The following is a 23,914-nucleotide window of genomic DNA, read 5'->3' as shown; positions in this document are numbered from 1 at the left end:
GTTGCAGCAGCAAACATTGTCATTGTGGATTGTTGCTGTGATCATTGTGTTGAAGTCACACATTGTTGACAGAGCATTTGTGGGCATTGGAGGTCACTCTCCAGGCCTTTAAATCTAGGTTTCAGCATCAGGAGGATGTGAGATGAGGACTCTTGGAGCCCATTTCTCCCTGCCTCACGAGGACTACAAAGGCCAGTTAAAACACTCCGTTTGGGTGAAGGGCCACAGATCTGCTGTCGAGCTCCTCTGTTGAGCTGGGCTGCCACAGTGGGTGAAGCCAGCCCAATACTCTACTTAGAGGGTGGCATTCCTGGTCTTCCACTGAATGCAAAGAAAGAAAGGAGGGGGAAGAGGGGAAAACAGCATCTTTGATTAAGCCTTTGGGGATTTAGTTACTCTTCTATGAATTGGAAATAATCACTGGACTTATGGACAGTTTTGTATTCTTCCTTGGACACTTCAACTGTGAAAAACAAAAAGGACATCGGCACAGGGAGGGGGTTCCAAATTCAGAACTGAAGTTCATTGTAATTTCTCACTTTTCTATTTTAATTTTTCTTCAATGAGATATCACCACATTAATATACTGGCTTTCTTTCTGTCTGAAACATACACATATATGCATGCATACACCCACAAGCCCTGCAAAGCTATATTTTATACAAGTTGTTAAATTTTGTGTGTTATATTAACAAATATAGCCATTATGGAAATATGTATGGAGGTTCCTCAAGAAATTAAAAATAGAACTACCATATGATCAGCAATTCCGCTTCTGAGTATATATCCAAAGGAAAAAAAAAAACATTATCTTGAAGAGATAACTACACTCCCATGTTTACTGCGGCATAATTCACAATAGTCAAGAGGTGGAAACAACCCAAGTGTCTGTCAATGGATGAATGAATCAAGAGCATATATACAGTAGAATATTATTCAGCCTTAAAAAAGAAGGAATCCTGGCATTTGTGACAACATAAATGCACCTTGAGTGCATTATGCTAAGTGAAATAAGATAAATACTACATGATATCACTCGCATGTGGAAATCTAAAGAAAAAAAATTGAACTCATACAGAGAGCGAAGAAGTGGTTGCCAGGGGCTGGGGTGTAGGGGAAATAGAGGGAGGCTGATAAAAGTGTATAAACTTTCAGTTATGAGATGAAAAATCTGAGCATCTAACGTAAAACATGGTGGCTGTACCTGGTAACACTGTACTGTATATTTGACATTTTCTAAAAGAGTAAAACTTAAATGTACTCACCAAAAAAAGAGGGGGGGCATAAATATGTGGGGTAATGCATGTGTTAGTTAACTAGTTGGGGGGAATCCTTTCACAATGTATATGTGCATCCAGTCATCACATTGTTTAAATATTTTAGAATTTTGTTTGCCAATTTTACCTCAGTAAAGCCAGAAAAAAATGGGGAATTCTCTTCAAAGATAAAGTCCTCCTAATCCCTTAAAACATTGGCATGAGTGTGTATTATAGACTAACAATCCCTAGTATAAGAAATTGCAATGGCTTTGTTATTTGGTGTATTAATCTCTATTTTAAAAAAATTTTAGGGGCGCCTGGGTGGCGCAGTCGGTTGAGCGTCCGACTTCAGCCAGGTCACGATCTCGCGGTCCGCGAGTTCGAGCCCCGCGTCAGGCTCTGGGCTGATGGCTCAGAGCCTGGAGCCTGTTTCCGATTCTGTGTCTCCCTCTCTCTCTGCCCCTCCCCCGTTCATGCTCTGTCTCTCTCTGTCCCAAAAATAAATAAACGTTGAAAAAAAAAATTAAAAAAAAAAATAAAAAAATAAAAAAATTTTATTAGCAAAACAAGCAAATAAAAATGATAGGGAACATGAAATAATTGTCTTTTGGGACAGACCTTGGGGAAGATGCCCACAGGACCCATTCATAAATGTCTGTGAGTTACTTTGGGGACACTCTGAGGAGTCTCGGTGTTGTTTAGTAGAAACCTACCAGGCAGTCTTGACAGAAAAGAACAGAGTTGAAGCTTATGAGCAGCAACACTGGGGCTTGCAGGACTCACACGATTCCTTGAGGCCTCAAGGGCTCAGGAGTGACCTCCAGGCTGCCTCCATAAATTGATCTCTGATGTATCTGTTGCTCACCTCAGGCAAGGCCCATGGGGGGTGAGGAAAGAAGGGACTCTTCTGCAAAGATATATAAGATGCAGTGCCTTTCGTTTGGGAGCTTGCCACCTAGTTGAGGAAACAAGCTAGAGTCGGCAGGATCACAGATTGTCTGAGTTGGAGGGGACGTAAAAAGTCTAAAACATAAGCCACATTATAAGTTTCTTAACCATTCGGGCTTCTTGGTTTCCACATTTATGAAATGGGCTGACGTTGCCTATCTTAGTAGTGAATTGAATGAGATCACGTATCTTGTAGAGAGCCTGCCAATAATAAGTGTAGTTCAATCTGCTTTTAGTATTATCATTATTGTAAAGTCAGCAAGTTGTGTTCAATAAATGATGCTGATGCTAGGATATCACTTCAAAGTGGAGCCATGAATTAATAGAGGGTGGAAGGGGAAAGAAGGAAGGGGAATGCTGTCAGTAAGTAACTGAGGAGAAGGTATGCCCTGTGAGGCTGCTTCTGGTTATAGTAATGGACCTGGGCTATCCAGAGAGTGTCTCCAGTGGTGAGTCAGTCTATAAAAACTGGGCTCAGGGGACACAGTGACACCACTTGTCCTGAACAAGAAGAAGACATTTAACCACCGCCCCGTCCCTAGCCCTGAGTGCCAACAGAGCTTAATACAAGCGAAGAAGTAAAGTATGACCCCACAGTGATGGTGCCTGCATCTTTTAAAGTTACATGATCTCCCATCCTCCAGCTTTTCACAGCCCCAAGCTTTATTTTCCAGTGTACTATCAGAAAAAAATCTTTGCCATTCATTTATTCTCTGTTTTGCCCCACTGAACCATAAACTCCATGAGACTAGGTCCTTGCCTGTTCTATTCACTGTTGTACCCACCTAGAAGAGTACCCTGCCCATAGTAGGTTAGCACGTTGGAATCACTTGGGAACTTTTAAATGTACAATACCCACCCACCCCCAACACCTAAAAACAATGCCATGCCTAGACCCCTCCCCAGATCTAAATTACACCAGCATCTCTGGAGGTGGGGACCCAGCATTGGTGTATTTCAAGAGCTCTGTAGGTGATTCTTACAGCCACCCAAGATTAAGAATTACTTGAGGGAGGTTTGCGATAAAGCTCTGTTGAGTATAAATGAAAGAATGTATACAATAAGGGAAAGGTGAGTGGGCATAGGGTGGTAGAGGAAGGATTCTGATGGAAGAAGCCCTGTGACGTCCTCTTTCTGCCACATAACAAGGCTACTAGAAATGGGTCTATGGGTAATAAGATTCTTCTCTACGACAAGGCTGAGTTGATGAGGCATAACCCATGCAATGGCCATTTTGGAGTCCATGTAATCCACAAAGGGAAGCATCCTGAGCACGTCATGCTGTACCTGGTGGTGGTGGGGTACCACCAGTGCACCATTTGAGTACATATGAGTTTTAGACTAGAGAATCTTCCCCACCACTTTTTTTCCTTCCAAGCCCCAACCTACCCCCAAGGTCCTGCCTTGCTACCTGCTAAGAAGCTGGGCTGCAGATATGGTCCCCACTAAGGGGATGGCTCTTCTTGGCTCTGCTAACCTGCAAAGCTTGACAATGAGGAAGGAGCTCAAGAAGGTTTTCTCCCTGCATGACTATGATACTTCTGAAAGGTTGAGCTGTGGGATTTTTTTTTTCTCACTTCTCTCTTGGAAATCACCTCCATATGCTGATTGGACTGTAGGATAAGACTTCTTCTTTACATTGAGAAATCATTTCCCATTATATTTAGGAAGCAAAGTGGAGCTGCTGTTTTTTCAGCTTCCTTAGTGACTTTTACTGCCATTTGTCAAGTTTGGTTGTCTTTGAAAAAAATATTTTTTTGTTTTTGTACAATAAATGACTAAGTGCAGAGTCTTCCCTTGTACTTTGATTGGGAGTTCACACCTTTTAGAATATCCAGCGCATATTTTTAGAAAGAAACGACTGATACTATTGACATTTAATTCCATTAAAATGCTTCATCCAATTTCCCCTGCCCCATATAGGATACACAGGTTACTGGAAAATATTCAATGACACTAATCCAAATGTCTATATTCAGTGTGGAGGAAAGGTAGAGTAATGCTTTTAATATCCCAGAAGCTGAGCTAATGACATCGAAATGGCTGATGTTTAGAAAGCCATTGTGGCAGGAAAAGGTGACTATTTTAGGTGCTGTTGATATCTGCAGTGGGTGGGGGAGTGGTCTTTGAAACTGGGATTGAACAAGCAGGCTTTTATTCCTGGGTCATTGTGAGTTTTACACAAAGGGCTTTGCTATAAATCAATGCTACTAATAGTAAAATAATGCCTATAATTAACTGAGGACTCACCACATACAAGGTTTTTAACGTGGATTATCTTGTTCAATTACTACTATTATTAATCCCACAGATAGGGAATCCCACAGAGGCATTATAAGTATAAATTATTTGTCTAAGCTCACATAGCCTGAAAGTAGCAGCTCTTAGCCAGGTGTTGGTAAACTTTTACTGTAAGAGTCAGAGAGTAAATATTTTTGGCTTTGTGAGGCCTACAGTCTCTGTTGCAACTATTCAACCTATTATTGTAAAGAAAACAGCCATAGTAGCCATGTAAACAAATGAGAGTGGCTGTGTTCCAATAAAACTTTATATACAAAAACAGATGGTGGGCTGGATTTGGCCTCAGGGCTGTCATTTGCAAACTCCTACTCTTAGCCATGACACTAAGCTCTCTTCTGAGGCCTGTTGCGGGATTCTTCTGTTCTAATAACCCTCTTTCAAGATCTTTTGCATTTACATATGGGCTATTGCAAACACTAATCAAGCCTACTTACACAAAGCCCTACTGGGCAAATAATTGAATTTTTTGATGAATCCTAATCCTCATTGCCAGCAGCACTCTAAATGTTATGATAGGAAAGGGCTTTTAGATGAGTGGGACTATAAACCACACAAGGACTCTTCAGAGGAAAGCTTCCAAGTGCATCTTAGCTCTCCGGAGTTTGTGAGCTGGCAGAGTAGAAGAGGAGTTAGGTTTTCGCAGCACCCACTCTGCGCCAGGCGCTGTGCAGGGCTCTGCATGCTCTTCCAGTTCTCGAGAGTGTCTTTATGTACTACTCCTTCCATGCAAGTTTCAAGGCGGCACTCAAAAATATACAATACCAACAAGATAAGAGAACTAAAGAAGATGGGGCATTACATAACTTAATCCTCACATCAATCCTGCGAGACCATTATTCCTTATAGATGAGAAATAGAAGCTCAGAGGAGAAGTTACTTGCCTGAGGCCAAAGAACAAATAAGTGGCTGAGTTGACATTTCATCCCAGATGTGACTACTTTCTATGCCTGTACACCTTCTGTTACGTCACGCTGTCCGCTTCACAGTAGACTGTACCCCTCACCTTGCTTCGAAACTCAATCACAGACTCACTTAAGTTTGGAAAGTCAGTTAAATTTGATACTGTATTTACTCCTTTCTCTAGAAAGGGTATTTTCTCTAGAAAATAGAAAATATTTTCTCTAGAAAATACCCTTTCTAGAGAAAGGTATACCGTTTCTCTGATATACCCCACGTGCTTCACAGAGTTGCTCTAATAATCAAACATGGTAGTGCAGGTGAAGGAAGGATCCTTGCAAAGGGTGAAACACACTGTAGATGTGTAGTAGTGTTATCTATCAGGGAACTGGTTGTAGTTCTGGTGAGGCAGGCCCCTTCCCCTCCTTACCACAGTGCTGACCACTGAAAGTATTCCCCTGCACCCAGGGGACCCTGGCCACTGAATCATTCAGATTGCCCAGGTCTGGGAAGGAATTGGTCCCCAAAAATCCCCTGAAATCAACCCAAAGTCCAGGAACTTGGAAAAGGTTATAGAATAGTCATCCAATTTCTAATCACATAAGTGACTCTTATAAGCACACATATTAAGTGTCATTGCTATGCCTCCCCACGCTGTATTCATCCTATTTCTATTCCTCTAGTTTCAGAATGGACTTTTTACCCTCAAGATGAGTGTAAATTCAACCAGATCTTCCAGACTGATCCCCTGCCCAGTTGTTTCAACAACGTGGTAGGGAGCAGTGGTACCTGCTTCATTCAAAGCCTGGAGCTCCACCTCACTGGGGGGAGGCTTGCATGTGTCTTTGCCCTGAACTTGTGACTATTTATTTATTTATTTATTTATGGTTAGTTATTTATTTTGAGAGAGTCAGACAGTGAGCATGAGTGGGGGAGGGACAGAGAGAAAGGTGAGAGAGAATCCCAAGCAGGCTCCACACTGTCAGCGTGAGCTGGATGTGGGGCTCCATCCAACGAACCATGAGGTCACGACCTGAGCTGAAACCAAGAGTGGGATACTCAACCAACTGAGCCACCCTAGGTACCCCAAACCTGTGACCTTTTAAAACTCTTGGCTAAAAAAACTTGAAAAGTTTGAAAATAATTTGATCATACAAGGAGAAAAATTCCTGTATGTCAAAAATCATGTAAAATTCAAAAAGAAATGGCAGACTGGAAAAATAACTGCAACATATGACAGAGAAACAATATTACCTCATATCGAAGAACTTCTACAAATCAGTCACAAATGTGACTACTTAAAGTAGAAAACTGGGCAAAAGCCATCAAAAGGGAATGCACATGAATAGTTCTAAAGACAGATTTAAAACAAACAAAAAAAATTTTTTGAGCTAGTTTCAAGTAACACCAGACACCCAATTCTCATGGAGTCACCAGTAATAGAAATGTTTTGACAAATCATACAGTATCATATCCGGCATGTGTGTAATCTCTGTATAAACCCACACCTGCCTGAGGCAGTTTAGGTGATTGAAGAGAATGATACCAGAGACAAGGATTGGACTGAGTTTCAGATTTAAAGTTTATGAAAACACCATATACAAGTATAACCAATATTTCATCACTGATATTTTTGACACAGGGGGAAACAAATTATATATATATTATATATATATATATAATATATATAATATATATTTGCATATAATGCATATATATTTGCAGAGAGAGAGAGAGGAAAATACAAGCAGCCTCACAAACTCTTGTCTTGCAACAATGTCTGGAATTGAAGTATACAAGGCCTGAGGCTCATCTAAGGCTAAATTCACACAGGGAGAAAATCCATTCATGAAACTAAATCATCCTAATGCAGATGACATTTCATGAGTAGAGAGTACAACCCAAGTGTGAAGGACAGTTTCCAAATCAGTGGAAAAGTGTGAAGAAATAGCTGGATCTAAAGTGAGTAAGAATTGTGTGACAAATTGTTGAGGTGGTGAGGAAAAGCCAATTAAGATACTGACAGGCTTACTCTGAAAGTCTGAATGGTACAGGATTGAATCTGGAAGATTCTGGGTAAAGGTTATTTCCCTGGAAGGATTAGCAAAAGAAAGAGTTCTTTTAAGTGCTTCCTCTTATCCTATTGTTTGTTCCTTGGAGCTTTTTGACTTTGAGCAGTTGGGAATAACTTGGTTTTAGCTGATCTCTCTGTCTCTGTGTCTCTCCCCCTCTCCTCCACTCTGCATTACGAGCAACAGGCTGATTCTGTTAGATTATTAACCTTCTATGTTTTTTTTTTTTTTTAACAAAAAGGGTGCATTTGATAGATGACATCACTTAATGGGGTGTTTGGGATATAGCCCATTTAAGTTTTCATCTTCATTTGTGCTGATTGAAGAAACGCTGAGGCTAACTTAAGATGAGCTATATGAATAAATAATAGGACATCTTTTGACTTACCATCTAGTAAGAGGTAACTCATTTGGATTCCATTTCATAACAAAATATGAGCAAATTCAATCTAGAGTGTAGCGAATTATCTTTAATTTCTGAAACCTTTGGTTTTTCAGAGTAAAAGGCTATTCTGTAGTCATTCATGGGAAATTTGATGTGAGTAGAGAATGCCTCTGCCTGAGAACTTTTTAGGGAGAATCCAACAAGCCACACTTAAGAGTGTTGCTTGGTAGGTTTTATTCTCAAAGAAATGAGTCCTGGGCCGATTTGTATCTTGTGAACTTCATGTGAAGAAAGAATGTTTGGGATATTCTAAGAAAGAGTGTCATATGTGGACAGTCTAAAACTGGATGGCAAATCAGCCCTCTGGGTGCTCTGTAGACTGCTGGCAAATGACAGCCATGATATAAGGCCCACAGAGTGTTGTGGTTAGCAGAACAGGAAGAAAATCATGAAAGCAATTGAGATAAGCTGGCTATTGATAAGAATGAATTAAACACAAAATGAGTTAGCACCACAATTAGATGAAGGTGAGCAGCTCTATACAATTTTTTTTTTAATTTTTTTTTTCAACGTTTATTTATTTTTGGGACAGAGAGAGAGCATGAACGGGGAAGGGGCAGAGAGAGAGGGAGACACAGAATCGGAAACAGGCTCCAGGCTCTGAGCCATCAGCCCAGAGCCCAACGCGGGGCTCGAACTCACGGACCGCGAGATCGTGACCTGGCTGAAGTCGGACGCTTAACCGACTGCGCCACCCAGGCGCCCCTACAATTTATTTTTAATGACTTTTAAATAATATGAATTCATTACCATTGTAAAGCTTAACACTAAAATGTTTGAAGAAGAAAACGAGAAGAAGAATACCATTACCAAGAGTAACTGTTAATATTTTCGTTTGTTTCTTTCAAGTCTTTTATATGCATGAATATGTCTTCTTTTCCAACACTATTTACTGTATGTCTCTATGCCATATACAAATACCACTGTAGTAGATAACTTTTATACATAGATATTGGCTGAGTCTCTATCATTTCCTTAGATTAGATTCTCTAGAAATAGGATTACTGAGTCAAAGGATATGAATCTTCAAGTCTTAGTACATGTTACCAAATTGATTTCCAGAAAGGTCAACTACTCATTTCCTTAAATGCATCTTTTTACCATCTTTGAATCCTTTTGTTTTCCACCTGAAATTATATAAGCTGCTAAACTTAGCCCAACATTTTTGTAATAGGAATAAAAAATAATTCCAGGTTTATTGAAAGAATTATTTTGCGATATTGTGGTAAATTACACTAAGATATTCTCAAGTTGTAAAAATAACTTTTATACCCACTATTACATTTAGTTTCCACAAAAACCCCATGAGATGAAGAGAATTAATTGTAGGATGTTTCAAGCATGGGAGACGATTTCAGGCATCATCTTGTTCAGATTGTATTAATATTTCTATGTGACAGAGGCACAGAGAGAAGATGAGAGTTTTAAAGTTCCAGAGCCCAAGTGTCTAGAATCTCAGATCATGTATTACTTCCCACTGGATGACCTTGACTCTATACTGGCTCCTGTAAGCCTTTTGTCATTCCCAAGTTCCTCCTCCCCTACACTTTGTTATCAATCCACTGGGAAGTATACCTCTCAGTCTCTCCCCGTCACATGGATTTGCAGATAACTGGAAATCTAGACTCAGACTCATAAGCAGAGAGAGAGAGCAGTCTGGAAATGAGCATTTTATCTGTGATGTATATGATGATTTAGAAAAGAAGGATATGGGTGAAAATGAGCCAGTGGAGTTGAGATAATCAGGTCTGAACTTAGAGTGAACTTGATAAACCAAGTGGTCAAGGGAAGCTTAGTAAGAACAAGTCTAGGGGCTGCAGGCTCAACATATTATACTGCCGGACTGTTCTGATCATGAGGACTGCCGAATGCCAGAGTATGCTGACACAGGGAGAATCATTTCCATGGATAATTCTCACTTGCTCACGTGAATTAGATAGCACAGGTGAGTTGTGTCAACAGACAGGAAGAATCCTCAATGAAAATTGTCAAGACTTCTTCTACCCCAAAGATTTCTACACTCTGCAGATGATCATCTGGTTAATGCACTTATTTATTCTTTGGCCTCAGGCAAGTAACTTCTCTGAGCTTTTATTTCTCATCTATAAGGAATAATGGTCTCTCAGGATTGATGTGAGGATTAAGTTATGTAATGCCCCATCTTCTTTAGTTCTCTTATCTTGTTGGTATTGTATATTTTTGAGTGCCGCCTTGAAACTTGCATGGAAGGAGTAGTACATAAAGACACTCTCGAGAACTGGAAGAGCATGCAGAGCCCTGCACAGCGCCTGGCGCAGAGTGGGTGCTGCGAAAACCTAACTCCTCTTCTACCCTGCCAGCTCACATCTGGTTACGATATATTGCTTAGAAGCTAAAACAGCACTCTACTGATGTTTGGCAGTCCAGGGTTCTGCCGTGGCCTCTGGTCAGCTGTTGCCTCATTTTATTTAGAAACATCTCAGTAGTATTTCCATTTTGGGGGTGTGTAATTTTAATTCAAAGAAACCATTTCTTAAAATGCTTGACATTTAAGAAAATCTGGCACTGGATTGCCACCACTGAAGCCAAGTATCATATGTGTGGAAAGTAGCATGGCTTAGCGTATTATGTTCGCCAAATCTTCCTTAAAATTAACATTTGTGCCATATGTTGGTACCCTAAACTCAGTACTCTTTTGGCTGATGAAAATGCAAAGGAAAACATTCTCAGACTAAATCCTGTTCTCTTTCTTTGTATACACTTTTGTGTAGTCACTAGCAGTGATATTCCTTTTGGGAGTGAAAATGAGTGCCTGCCTTGTAATTCTCAATGAGAGGTCAAGTACCCAAAGGCTCGAAAGTGGGAAGATATGAGCCTGTCAGGCAAGGGTGTCTGAAGGTATCGAATCTGCGAGATATAGTCCTGTGTTCTCACTTTACTATTCAGATCCTTGCAATGTCTTGGGCAAGAACTTGGACATAGACTCCAGCCTCTTTATCTCCCAACACAGTGTTTGGGAGGGTTGAGTGAATAGGAGGTGGCTAGAAATCTCTCATGGAATTTAGAGAGAGCCTTACAACAGAATTTCACAAAATGCAAGACAACCTGACGTGACAAGGGATCTATACTCGTATATCCTCCTTTGTGGGTCTTAAGTGCTATGCCTTGTGGTCTTTGAGGTTACATCCCCTCTGAGTTCCCTCCTCTGCTCCTACCTGTTTCCATCCCATGTAGCCTCCATGATGTGAGGAAGAGGTAATGGTCTTTATGGCTTTGGACCAACCATCTGCACCATTCTGGGTTTGCAATGTACTTTGTCTCTATGATTGATCACTATGCTCCCTGAGGCCCTGTGAAGCTCAGGCAGAGTGTGGGGATCTCCTTGACACGGAAGGCACAGGCTTTGCCTATACATGCGCGTGCGCCCACACACACACACACACACACACACACACACACACACACGCACATCCTAAACATGTACCAAAGTGTGGGATGAAAGGGCAAAGTTATGTTACCACTAAAAACACCAGAGGTTTAAACTATGATGGGAATTTTGGACCCAGGGCTTTGTTCCACTGCAGTGTTAAATAAGAGTGTGTGTTCTCGATGCTTAGGTTGGCCTCTTCATCTGTGCGATGAAGCATACGCAGTATTTAAAGGGAATGTTTGAAAATCCTACCTCTGGTAGTACCTAAGAAAGTCCGAAAATCTACCTTTGAAAAAAAAAAACATGTTTATTATGTAAATACTCAAACTATAAACGCAGAGAGAATACCACAATGAATCCCCATGTCTCACACCATGTTTCATTTATGACAAACCATATTCCATCTATTCCCCACCTTCTTTCCTACCTCTTAATTAGGATGATTTTGAAGTAGATTCACAGCATCATATTTTATCTATAAATATATTTAGGATGTACCTCTTAAACATAAGGATTTTTTCTTAAAGCATAGGCACAGTACTCTATGTAATATCTAAAAAATAAAGAGTTTCCTTAATCATCAGATATCCAGTTAGTATTCACATTTCCCCAGTAAATCCAACTTTGTTTTTTTTTGTTTGTTTTTTTTTGTTTGTTTTTTGCCTTGGAATGAAAATCATTCTTAGAATTTTGTCAGTTCACTATTGAACTAGCCAATTTTCTACCTTCAGATATCATAGAAGAATTTAGAAGTTTGGAAGGAAAGATATCTTTGGGAAATGATAATTAAAATAAAGAGAAAGAAAAGCCATTTGGATTTCCTTAACCTGGAGTCAATGATTGTTAAGACTGACAAGGTTGGTACACTTATGCAGCACCACAGCAGTTCCTTTTTGTAAACTGAGGCATGGAAAAGAAAACTAACTGCCTTGAATTCACACAGTTAATTAATCACAAAGTACTCGATTTTGAAATTTAAGAAGCTGTATTTAAACTAGTTCGTATAGGGGCGCCTGGGTGGCTTCGTCAGTTAAGCAACTAACTTTGGCTCAGGTCATGATCTCGCGGTCTGTGAGTTGGAGCCCCACATCGGGCTCTGTGCTGACAGCTCAGAGCCTGGAGCTGCTTCAGATTCTGTGTCTCCCTCTCTCTCTGCCCCTCCCCCGCTCATGCTCTGTCTCTCTTTCTCTCTCAAAAAGAAATAAACATTAAACAATATTAAAAAAAAATAAAGTAGTTCTTAGCATTTGAAATCACTATAGAAGCAGCTATTTCCAGTGTTTTGTATGTGGTTTTAAGATCTGTGTGGCCGCTGGAATGGCTTAATGGCATGTCGTCCAGTTCAGTACTCGCTAGCCCTGTGTGACTTTCGACCACACAAAATATGACTAATCCAAATTCAGTCATGCTATACATGTAAAAAGCACACTGGATTTCAATCATTTAGTTAAAAAAAAAAAAAGCAAAGTGCCTCACTGATAATTATTCTATTGATTACATGCTTAAATATTTTTTGATGTTTTGAAGTTATTCAAATAAATTAAATTCATCTGCTTTTTTTTTAAATATGGCTTTTAGAAAATATAAAATTACATTTGTGGCTTGTATTATATAATGTTTCTATTGGACAACACTGGTTTAGAGATTGTGGGTTTTTTTTTTTTTTAATGTTTATTTTTGAGAGAGAGAGAGAGACAGACAGAGCGTGAGCAAGGGAAGGAGGGCAGAGAGAGGAAGACACAGAACCCGAAATAGGCTCCAGGCTCTGAGCTGTCAGCACAGAGCCTGATGCAGGGCTCACACTTAGAAACTGCGAGATCATGACCTGAGCTGAAGTCCGACGCTTAACCGACTGAGCTACCCAGGCGCCCCAAGAGAGATCGTGTTTTCTAAGCAGGACTGCGTCAATTGATTATACAACAGGGCTGTGGGGCCGGAGAGGCCTGGGGACAGTCATCTGTCTCACCCTCTGTTCTTGGTAAGGCTGGACACTAACTAAACCATCCTACAGAAAATCCTATTTTTAAATATTTGTGGAAAAAAATAGATGTTCCTTCTGACTTACCCTGTGGCTTGGTCTAATACAAGTAGGTGAGTTCTACAAATAGGAGGGTCGTACACCCGCTGGCACAAGTATTTTGAACAAAGAACTGGGAATTCTTCTTGAACTCTCCCTCTCCGTCACCCCTCATGGCCGATCCAAACCCAAGCTCTACTTTCTAAATGCCTCTCAGATCCCAGGCTTCATTTTCCTCTTGACCACAACAGCTCTCTCCCAGTCCAAGCAAGCACCAAGCACCAACTCACCAGAGCTGCTGTCCTTGTCTCGTATGTGGCCTTCCACATCCCTCTTACTCCACTCAGCAAGCACATGGGGACATCATTCCCCTGCTAAGGCCTCCAGTTGTTTCCCATTGATTTCAGGGTGAGGTTCACACTCTGAACTCTGCCAGCAAGCCCAACAGTCTGACCCTGTCCATTTTCCAGCTGCATTTTGCTCATGTTCCCCAAGCTCTCTGCATTTTACTCATGTTGGCTTTCTCTCAGTTCCTCATCCATACTGTGCTCCCCCTCCCTTCTGAACCTCTATGCATGCCATTCCCCGGGCCTAGGACGCTCATCCTCTCCCTCTGTCACCTTTGTCTGGTTGCCACATAGTTATTCAGATCCCAGCTCAAGTGTTCTTTTCTCAGCACCTCCCGACCAGGGCAGACATACCAATTTTGACACTGAGCATGTGTCACAGTGGTCATTTTACATTTGTTATTGTGATTATTCACTTAACACCTGACTCCCTTTGTGGACTGCTCTGTAAGGGCAGTGATCCTATTAGTTCACATTCACTGTTGTATCCCAACACAGTGCTTGGCACAAAATAGGCTCTCAATTAACAGGAAGGAAAAAAAGACAAAAGGTGAGGTGATTGCACCAACAAGAATCCTGCCTCTTCTTCCTTTCCTGGAAGCGAAGAAGGCACATCCTTTGTCACCATTCCGTCACAGCTCTCTGACATACTCCTGGACAGACTTCTGGGGTACCCCAGTATAGGGATTACCACACTTTCTGAGTTGTGTTTTAATTTCCTATGCAGAATCCAACCATTTCTCACCACCGTCACTACCCCTACCTTGGCCCATGCCACAACAGCCTTCCTCCAGGAACTTTAGCTTTTACTCTAAAATGGATGGAAAATCACTTCCTCATAGCCTCCTAGCTCTTCTCCTCACTTCCAACTTTTGACTCCCTTTAGCCTACTCTTAACACAATAGTCAAATTGATTCTGTTAAAATGTAAGTTAGACCTTTGGGCACTTGGGTGGCTCAGTTGGTTGAGCGTCCGACTTCAGCTCAGGTCATGATCTCATGGTTTGTGAGTTTGAGCCCCATGTCAGGGTCTGTGCGGACAGCTGGGAGCCTGGAGCTTGCTTCAGATTCCGTGTCTCCCTCTCTTTCTGCCCCTGCCCCGCTCATGCTCTGTCTGTCTGTCTCTCTCTCAAAAACAAACATTAAAAAAAATTTTTTAAGTAAATAAATAGGGGCGCCTGGGTGGCTCAGTCGATTGAGCGTCCGACTTCAGCTCAGGTCATGATTTCATGGTTTGTGAGTTTGAGCCCCACATCGGGCTCTGTGCTGACAGCTCAGAGCCCGGAGCCTGCTTTGGATTCTGTGTCTCCCTCTCTCTCTGCCCCTGCCCTGCTCACACTCTGTCTCTCAAAAGAGTGAATAAACATTAAAAAATATTTTTAAATAAATAAATAAATAAATAAATAAATAAATAAATAAATAAATAAATAAAATGTAAGTCAGATCTTGTCACTCCCCTGCCTAAAATTCTCCTGTGATCTTTTTGGAGTAAAAGCCCAAGTCCACCCAGTGGCCTCCAAGGCTGTCCATGATGCAGTTACCCCTCGGAACCCATATCCTACCACATCCTTTTGCTTACTCTACTTCAACCACACTGGCCTTTGGTTGTTTCCCACGCACAGCATGCAGGCTCTGACCTCCAGACTTTTGCATTTGCTGCTCTTTCTTCCTGGACAGCTCTTCCCCAGATACCTGCATGGCTCTCTTTTGCTTCCTTCAAGCATTTGCTCGGTACTACCTTTTCAGGCCACCCTAACCCTGCCCTCCTCAGCACTCTCTATTCACTCTTTGTCCTGCTTTCTATTTCTCCATATCTTCTGACATGTAACTTACTTATTTTGTTCAGCGTCCATTTCCTTCCGCTAGAATGTAGTCTCCATAAGCATAGAGATGTTTGTCTTTTGTTTCATGATATATCCCCAGTGCCTAAAACAGTGTCTGCCGGGACAGGTTGTTGCCAGATAAATGTTTGTTGAATGAAAAAGACGCAGCCCACGCACCAGAAAAATAGGCAGGCTTGAAATCAGCCATCTAGTGTGAACATGCGGAACCTGCTTTTGTTGTCAGCAGGCTGACTTGGCTCTACCTCAGAGCTGCTTCAGGAATCTTGGAGGTTCCCTAAGCCCAGATTAGCTGCCCAGTTTCCCAGCTCCATTCTGGTAACTGTCTGTGAGGCCCAAGGAAGCAGTTTGTTTCCAGAGTGCATCTAAATGTCTCCCCCCAACATCTTCCCCTCCTCCTCCTCCTTCATCACACACAAATATACCACACAACCCTCTCACTTTCCAAGGACACAACTCAGGCTATTTCTAAAACTGAGATTCTGATCCAAAACAGTAGCCAACACATAGTGCGTCTCCACGTGCACAGGAAGAGACAGGAGACCTCTGAGCAATTTCCTGGCCCTATATTTTTCCATTCCAGTAAATGAGGCCTTCTTTAGCTCAGGAATCTCTCTCTGAACCAAGCCAATGCCTTAATGGTACATGCTTTTTGTCACTGTCTGGGCTTGTTTCTTTGTTCTTTTATTTACTATTTTAAGTGATAAACGCCTGGGTCCCTTATGTCAAAAAATTTTTGACCTCCAGCTCTACCAGATGTTGACTACTAGTTAAGGCACATGTAATGCTAATGGAGAGTTCCTTTCCTAAATAGGCATTTTTATTTAATAACATATAATACTTAAATTGCACTCTCTGTCTCCAAAGGGTTTTGCAAGCTATGTACTCCGTTAGGCTGAGCAGCACTTGAGTTCATGCTTTATGCCTCGGAAACCAGCAAGGTTATATAATTTGCTTAGTTTGTAGCTAGCTGTGCTTCAGACAAAGCACTTTGCTTTTGTAACAGATAAGGAAAATATGACCAATAAAAAATGTTATTAACAACTGTCTTAATAAATAAATTAGTTTTGAGTTATTTCCGTATGCTTTAAAAATTTTTTCAAGTTTATTTATTTATTTTGAGAGAAATAGAGCATGTGAGTGGGGAAGGGGCAGAGAGGCAAAGAGAAAGAATACCAAGCAGGCTCTGCATGGTCAGCATGCAGCCCAACCCTGGGATCTTGAGCTGAGTCACAATCAAGAGCCTGATGCTCAACTGACTGAGCCAAGCCGTATTTGTAACTTGCTCACTTGGCTATGCTGGCTCCTCCCCCTCTCTAGATATCATTTCATGGTCCTCTTGTCCCTTCCTCCCTACCCCTTCTCTTCCTCCTTGTTCTCACCTTTATTCTCTCCTTGTTTCTGGGGGTACTCTCGCTGCCAAGGGAAACCCACCATACCCACAAGCCTAAAAGTAACCCTTATCCATATCCTTCTGGGACCCATTTTCATCTGATAAGCATATTGTTGTTCATGGATGGGGAGGGCTTGAGGTCAGGTTCCTAGGGGGTGCTGAAAATCAAGAATAAGTGTATTTTTCTGGTTTATTAATTGTATGTAGTGGTGAGTGATTTAAAATACTTTTTAAATATTTTTTTTTTGAGAGAGAGAGAGAGAATGAGAGAGAACAGGGGAGGAGCAGAGAGAGAGAGAGAAGGAAAGAGAGAATCCCAAGCAGGCCTCGCGCTGTCAGTGCAAAGCCCGACATGGGACTCAATCTCACAAACCATGAGGCCATGACCTGAGCTGAAATCAAGAGACGCTTAACTGACTAAGTCACTGTGGCACCCATAGAGCATTTTAAATGCAAACAAATGTGGACATATGATGAAGCAGAATGTAAAACAACAAATACACCACACACACACACACACACACACACACACACACACACACACACACGACTGGTTAAAGTTTGCAATTGCACCTGTGGCAGACCACTTAGGATTTCTCTTCTCTCCCATTAGGGTTACTTGGATTAGAAAAGTCTGAGGGGAACTAACATAGCATAGCATTTCCTCTGGGGTCCAGGGAGATGAAATATTGGGATTGATTTTCTAAGAGCTGGCACAGTAAGTATTGTTATTTCATTCTTTCTTTGAGCAAGAATTTTTTTTTTCTGGAGATTATCTGGAAAGTAATAGAGGGAATCTGGGACATCCTTTCCCCTGGACTTTGAACATCGACCAGGCAGCAGTCTTCCCAAACTAAGGCCTGAGTGGCCCTTTTCTAATTAGGCACCAAATAAAAGCAATAAGTAAGGAAACCTGTTGCACTTGATACTGTGATGGAAAAGAAATGTGTTCAAAGATGAAGCTTCTGTTACATAGTGATTTCACACCAAGTGTGTTAAAGACCTTTATAGGGAGTAGAAATGGGGATGATAAAGGCTGAGTCACTATGACTTTGATTTGACTCTAACCTGCCCATACCCAGGTGCATGTACGTACTTCCTTCTTAGCCCCACAGACAATTTATTTGGAGAGAAGATACAGCACTACGTATGTAACACCATGCTTGTAGAATACACCTACTATATAGGAGAGCAGAGAGCCCAGGAGACCAAGTCAGAAAACCTGGCTTTGAATTCCAACTCCGTCAGCTACTAACTTTCCTAAGCATCCATTTTCTCAGCTCCAATAACACTTTATTCATCAAATGTTTCTAACTCCCTGTACATATAGTTGGATTGCCTTTCTCTATTCCCTTTATAGGTAGACTGGCCTTGAGACTTGCTTTGGCCAACAGAATGTGAGCATATGTGACATGTGTCATTTCCTTATGGAATCTTTGAGAAGTAGTTCATGATTTTGCATGATTTTCTATCCCTCTGCCATAGCAACCTGAAACATTTCCAGTAATAGCTATTCTGTCAGCCTGAGGCCTAAAGTTAAGATGACCTGGAACAAAGTCACATTTTATCCAGGTAATGGATATGAAATGGAAGTAAGATGTAAATCCTTGTTTTCTTTCTTTCTTTCTTTCTTTCTTTCTTTCTTTCTTTCTTTCTTTCTTTCTTTCTTTTCTTTCAAAACCATGGCAATTTGAAGGTTGTTTGTTATTAAAGTACAACCTAGCATATACCCTGACTAATACACTATTTCATGGATCTGGAGAAAGATTAAAATGAGATACCTAATAGGTAGTATGCATGGCCCATAACAGGTGCTAAGTAAGTGTTAGTTCTTCCCTCCTTCACCACAATTCTCTGCTTTGATCCTTCTCAGCCCTTCCTTATAAGCCCTGAGCTATGCTACTCTGTAGAGAGTAATTTTCAATTAAGAGAGAATGAAAATGAACTTTAAGACTTCCTAAACAACTCCCTAAGACCCTTTAAAAAGTAAGAGAGCCAGAGTGGAGCAGAATGGAGAATCCCCAGGGTGGAAAGAGAACCTTCTCTCTGAAACCTATAAAAGAGAAAAGAGCTAAGGGTCTCATCAAGGAACTCGGCCAGAAAGCAAAACAAATGAACTCTGTAAATATCCAACCACAGATAGGCTGCCACCCTATAGCATCGTTCTGCTGTCATGGAACTGGAATCAGGGCATGGGCAGACATCTCACGGGATTCCAGTTCTCTCTTTCCTTTATTTTTTTAATATAATTTATTGTCAAATTGGCTTACATACAACACCCAGTGCTCATCCCAGCAAGTTCACCCTCCTTTAACAAGTTATCTGTCCTGGAGTGAAGTATATTCCTTGATCTACTTGGTACCAACTTCGTTGACATTTCACCAAGAATGAGGAAACCAGCCAGACCTCCAGCTTTTAGCATTTTTCTCACTGGTTTCTTAAGAGGCCTCTCCCTTCCTCCACTCACATCCAGACTGTAGCTTCATGGGTCTGAGAGGGGAAGCCTACCAGGGCTTCTGATGCTGCTTTGACCACATCACTTGAAGTTGACCACTTCGCAATTCATCCATTGAGGTCATCAACCTAATACCCTCTTAGGGTATTTAAATCCACTTTAAAGGAAAAAAATTTTCTGCTGGAAGTTACTGTAGAAAGGGGTGTCTTTGAGCTTCACTAAAAGGGTACATCATAATTGATCAACTTAGACTTAGGTCTCCAAGTTGTTGAAAATTTTGAAAAGAGGGGAGGAAAAGAGGAATGGATGAGACAGCTATATGAGGTCTCTAAGTTTAAAGTTGCTTCCAGTAATTAGAGGCAAGTTGGACACCTCTCTTTCAGAACCTCCACTGGTAGAAGAGATAGGCAGAAAATGGGAAGGGTGACAAAGGAGAACATTCATTCAAAAGACCTGTCTTAAGCATCTGTGGAGGGGAAGGTACTGTGCTGGGCATGGAGGGACAATGGCAAGAAGACAGTCATGGCCCTGACCTTTTCAAAGGAAATATACATTATTGCTCTTTTGTGTGGGTTCACTGCAGAATTTTACCATCCCTGCCCATCCGCAACCACTAGATGCCAATAGTGGCCCCTATTCATTCTGCTAAGCAAAAGGTATCCTCCCTGTTTTCAGATGTCTCAGCAGGGGACCAGACTGCCTCCAGTTGAGAACTACTGAACTTGAGTAATGATAGCTACTGAAGGTGATATAACAGAGCCCTCAAAGGGGCTTAGGGACCCCAGTGAGGGTAGAAGGAGTGAAAGAGGCCTACCCTGAGACCCCTTCCTCTCCCTGAGATGGCTCTTGATGTCTACATGTTTCCCCAAGGAAGACAAAGGATGATAGGAAAAAGGGGGCACATTCATTGCGTGCCCAATATGGCTGGGTAAAGTACTATGAATGTTCAAGGGCGTTATGTTAGAAAGAGGCTGAGCAATATGTGGGAGGAACACAAACTTGGAAGTCAGGCAACCCAGGGTTTGAGTTCTGGGTCCTCCACTTACCATCTGTGACAGGGCACGAACTGTCTGCATCCCAGTTTCCTCAGTTGTAAAATGGTGATTAAAAAATGAGTAAGCCACCTCACAGGGTTATTATGAGATCCCATAAAATAAGAAATATAAAGCACTTGATACCAAACAAAAAATGGCGCTCAAATAGTAACTATCATTTACTAGTATCCGGGCTTCCTAACAACACTGGTAAGAAGATATTCTATTAGTTGTAAAGAGGAAAGAAGAAGACCTAAGACAAGACTAGGGCTAGGAGCTAGAAAAATAATAAGGCAATCAGTAATTCTCATTTCAGGTTCCTTGATTTTTACTTCATCTGAACTGGCTGAGAGAGAATCCCGGCAGTTACCATGGCCCTAAAAATGGGCCCCCTGGACCCCAGGCTATTGCATACTGACCAGACTACTGGGATGGGGGAAGGGGACATTTTGGGTCAAAGATGATGGACGGGGACAAACTAGTTTGCCGAGGTGTACAACATGCTGCTGGGGAGGTCTAGATTAAGTTGGCTGAAGGAACCCGTGAGTTATGAAGGAGGTGGGTTGGAGGCCTGGGGCTTGGTAATGTAGGTTTACATGCTTCCAAGAGCTGATACTTGAAGGACTGGATTTGTTCTGTGTGGTCCCAGGGGCAGGAACAGGGCCAGTGGATGGAGGTGACAGGGATGCATTCATCTCTAGTCAGTACAGCCATTAATTTACTGGAAACTTGTGAAAGGCTCGAACTGGAATTTATTCACTGTAGTGATCGTAGCACGAGCCCTGAGCGTCACCCACGTGGGACAGCCATGGAGTCATAGCTGCTAGGATTATTACCAGCTGGTCTTAGAAAAAGCAGCCAGCTCTGAAAAGCTGACTGTCTCTACATCTGAGACTTATGTTAAAAAACAGCATGTCAGCCAGCACTGAAACTCAGGGCAGCCCATCTATTAAAGCCCAGCAACAGGTACTTTACCCTTACCTTCAACACTGCACTTTGCAAACACTGAAACAAACAAACAAACAGAAAAACCCCTCTATTAGGCTCAAATATTGTTTAGGTAATAAAGCCAAATAACTATCCATGGGATAATCTGGAAGTGCAATTTTAAGCTAGATAAACATTGAGCCTGCTACGAAAGTTCATTCTAACTTCCTTTGACCCTCTTATAACTGTGGTCCTCAGCATTTTGGTTTGTGGTAAGAAAGCATTGCTTCTCTCCTGTCTAGAAGGTCTACTGGGCCTGTTTCCTCTTGCAGTTTTTAAAGAGGAATATAGCTTGCATTTGAGTTCCAAGCCCAGCTCTTACTGCCTAATTCTGTTTTGATGCATCTGATACATAAAGTTGATAGACTTGTAAAGCGTGCGGGACCAGAAGAGACAGAAAGCACCATTATCTCTCTAGCTTGAGCCCACTGAAGTAAAAGCTCCCAAACACAGCATCTGCATAAAAGCAGCTGTCCTAACCGCCTGCCTATGATGAAGGAAATACAGATGAGGAATCACATATCTAGAATTGCCCTCTTTTCCTATTTCACGTTTTCAGTTATTCGTCGTTCATTCCAAAAACATCTATCAAGTCCCGACTATGTGTCAAAAACAGTGCTCAGTGGTGCCTAATGCAACAATAATATTTTGAGTGTTTCCTATGTGTCAAGAATGTATGAAAGACATCACATGCATTAACTCGTGTGACCGTCCCAGCATCATATGAGGTAGGTTCTTTTCCCCGTCTTACCAATGAGGAAATACGTTAAACAGACTGCCCAAGGTCACACAGATAAGAAGGAAGGAATCAGTAGTTTTTTTTGAAGATAATTGTTTGACGAAGAAATTAAACAGTAATGATACGTACTTCCAGATACTTTCTAGACTTCTGTCAAATATACAAACCGGCTGTAGGTAGCAGTTTAAGAATGGGAAATCTGCTTGCCACCCAAGACCTAGATTATTTAAAGTACCTCCCTGCATTTTATTAGTGAACCCCAGTTTTTGTCTCCTGCAGTGATTCCCAGATGTCTCAGCATGAGGACTCCATTGTAAATTATAAAAATAAGCCCATTTTCAAAATCCCCAGTAGGTTAGAAACAATACAAAATAGCCCAAAGCCCTTTGAATTCAGTAACATTTAAAAATTAATTTATACCTTATTAATCACCCTAATATAGTTATATTTGAAGAGCAGAGGCACATAGACATTCACAACACTGTTTAATCAGTAAGTTTAATCTGAGTCCTCAGATCCCTAGAGATTCACAGAGCTGTATTGCTTCAGCCAAATTGTTTCCCTTTGAGCCTCAGTTTTCTCATCTCTAAAGTGGAGATAATAAGAGCTTTTTTAGAGGATCTCAGAGAAAGCTAATGTGAGGCCAGCAGGACCGTGGAGGGCTCTTGTTCTTGAGACTACAAAAATGCTTAAAAGCACAGTCCCTGACAAACATGATTCCGATCCAGTTAGGGAGAACAGAAGCACATGAGAGAGTTAGTGAGCTGGGCATCCCACTGAAGTAAACTGCCTTCTGCAACCTAGTTGTAGAATTTGACTTGATAATGTATAAGGCAGAGAGTGTGTGCACAACGGGTTCACTATCACCTTACACACGGGGAATTTAATTCACTTGAAAGCTATCAATTTTTCGTTGTGTTCGTGTTGGGCCGCTGTCTCTGACTGAGACACTCGAAGTTACAGGGACCCCAGATGTTCTGGGTTTAGATTCGTCCCTTGCTTTGCTGCCCGGAGATTGCAATGGGGCAGCATGAGCCTGTGCACATCATGGTGATGGAAGACGTTTGATTTGGTTTGGTTTCAAGCTGCAACTCACATTCATTGAATGGCTGCCATGGTGAGGGGGTTATACAATGGCCCTAATATTAATATTTGATGATATTTTGATCCAAATATAATTTAAAGCACATTTATCATGCAAATTGAAACTTGCTGTTTAACTTAGCTGGCTCAACCCCCAGCCTGACGTCACAGCCTTACACTTTTATAGCCTGCATTCACCACATTTTCAGGATATCGTTGACTCCAGGGATAGAATCTTCTAAGTTTCCCTCTGTGAGAGTGGCTTGGGGGCAGCAGAAATTACTCCAGTATCTCCCTTTGGGTTCTTGGACTAAGAAAACAAACGGTTCTGTCACCCCCAAACCCCTACTTCATGGCTTTAGTGAGCACACAGCTGGATAACCTAGCTGCCTCTCTTCCTTCCACTGCCAGGAAAGTGGGTCCCATGAGCAGTGGAGTTCAGATTAATAATTAAAAGGCCAACATTTATTGAATATTACTGTGGGGCAGGCGCTGTATGAAGCAATTATGTGAATTACCACCCTTAATCCTCACAACAAACCCTAAGGGGGTGGTGCTGTTTTACACCTGTCATGCAGATGAGATTAGAACTGCCCATTTGTTGATTATCACACTGCTGGCAAGCAAGAGGGTTGGGACTCAATTTTAAGCAGCTACCCCCAGGATGTGAGTCGTGAGCATGCCTCTG

At 41.6% G+C, this 23,914-nt stretch overlaps 1 protein-coding gene across 2 annotated transcripts in view; it reads right to left on the bottom strand.

Annotated features, from left to right (window-relative positions):
• ZNF366 (zinc finger protein 366) overlaps nt 1-23,914 on the bottom strand; it is a 71,998-nt gene that overhangs the window by 35,407 nt on the left and 12,677 nt on the right. Inside the window, exon 1 of one of the 2 annotated variants that reach the window (XM_040451101.1) lies at nt 13,639-14,624. The exons of the other annotated variant lie outside the window; for it this stretch is intronic. The gene's annotated coding sequence lies outside the window, so the exon portion shown is untranslated. Of the gene's footprint in view, nt 1-13,638; nt 14,625-23,914 lie in introns of those variants that run through there. 2 annotated transcript variants of the gene reach the window in all.

Source organism: Herpailurus yagouaroundi, unplaced genomic scaffold (genome assembly GCF_014898765.1).
Source record: "Herpailurus yagouaroundi ecotype Mexico unplaced genomic scaffold, PumYag 29, whole genome shotgun sequence".
Lineage (NCBI taxonomy): Eukaryota > Metazoa > Chordata > Mammalia > Carnivora > Felidae > Herpailurus > Herpailurus yagouaroundi.
The sequence above is the reverse complement of the archived record's forward strand: the minus strand, read 5'-3'. Positions and strand labels throughout refer to the sequence as shown.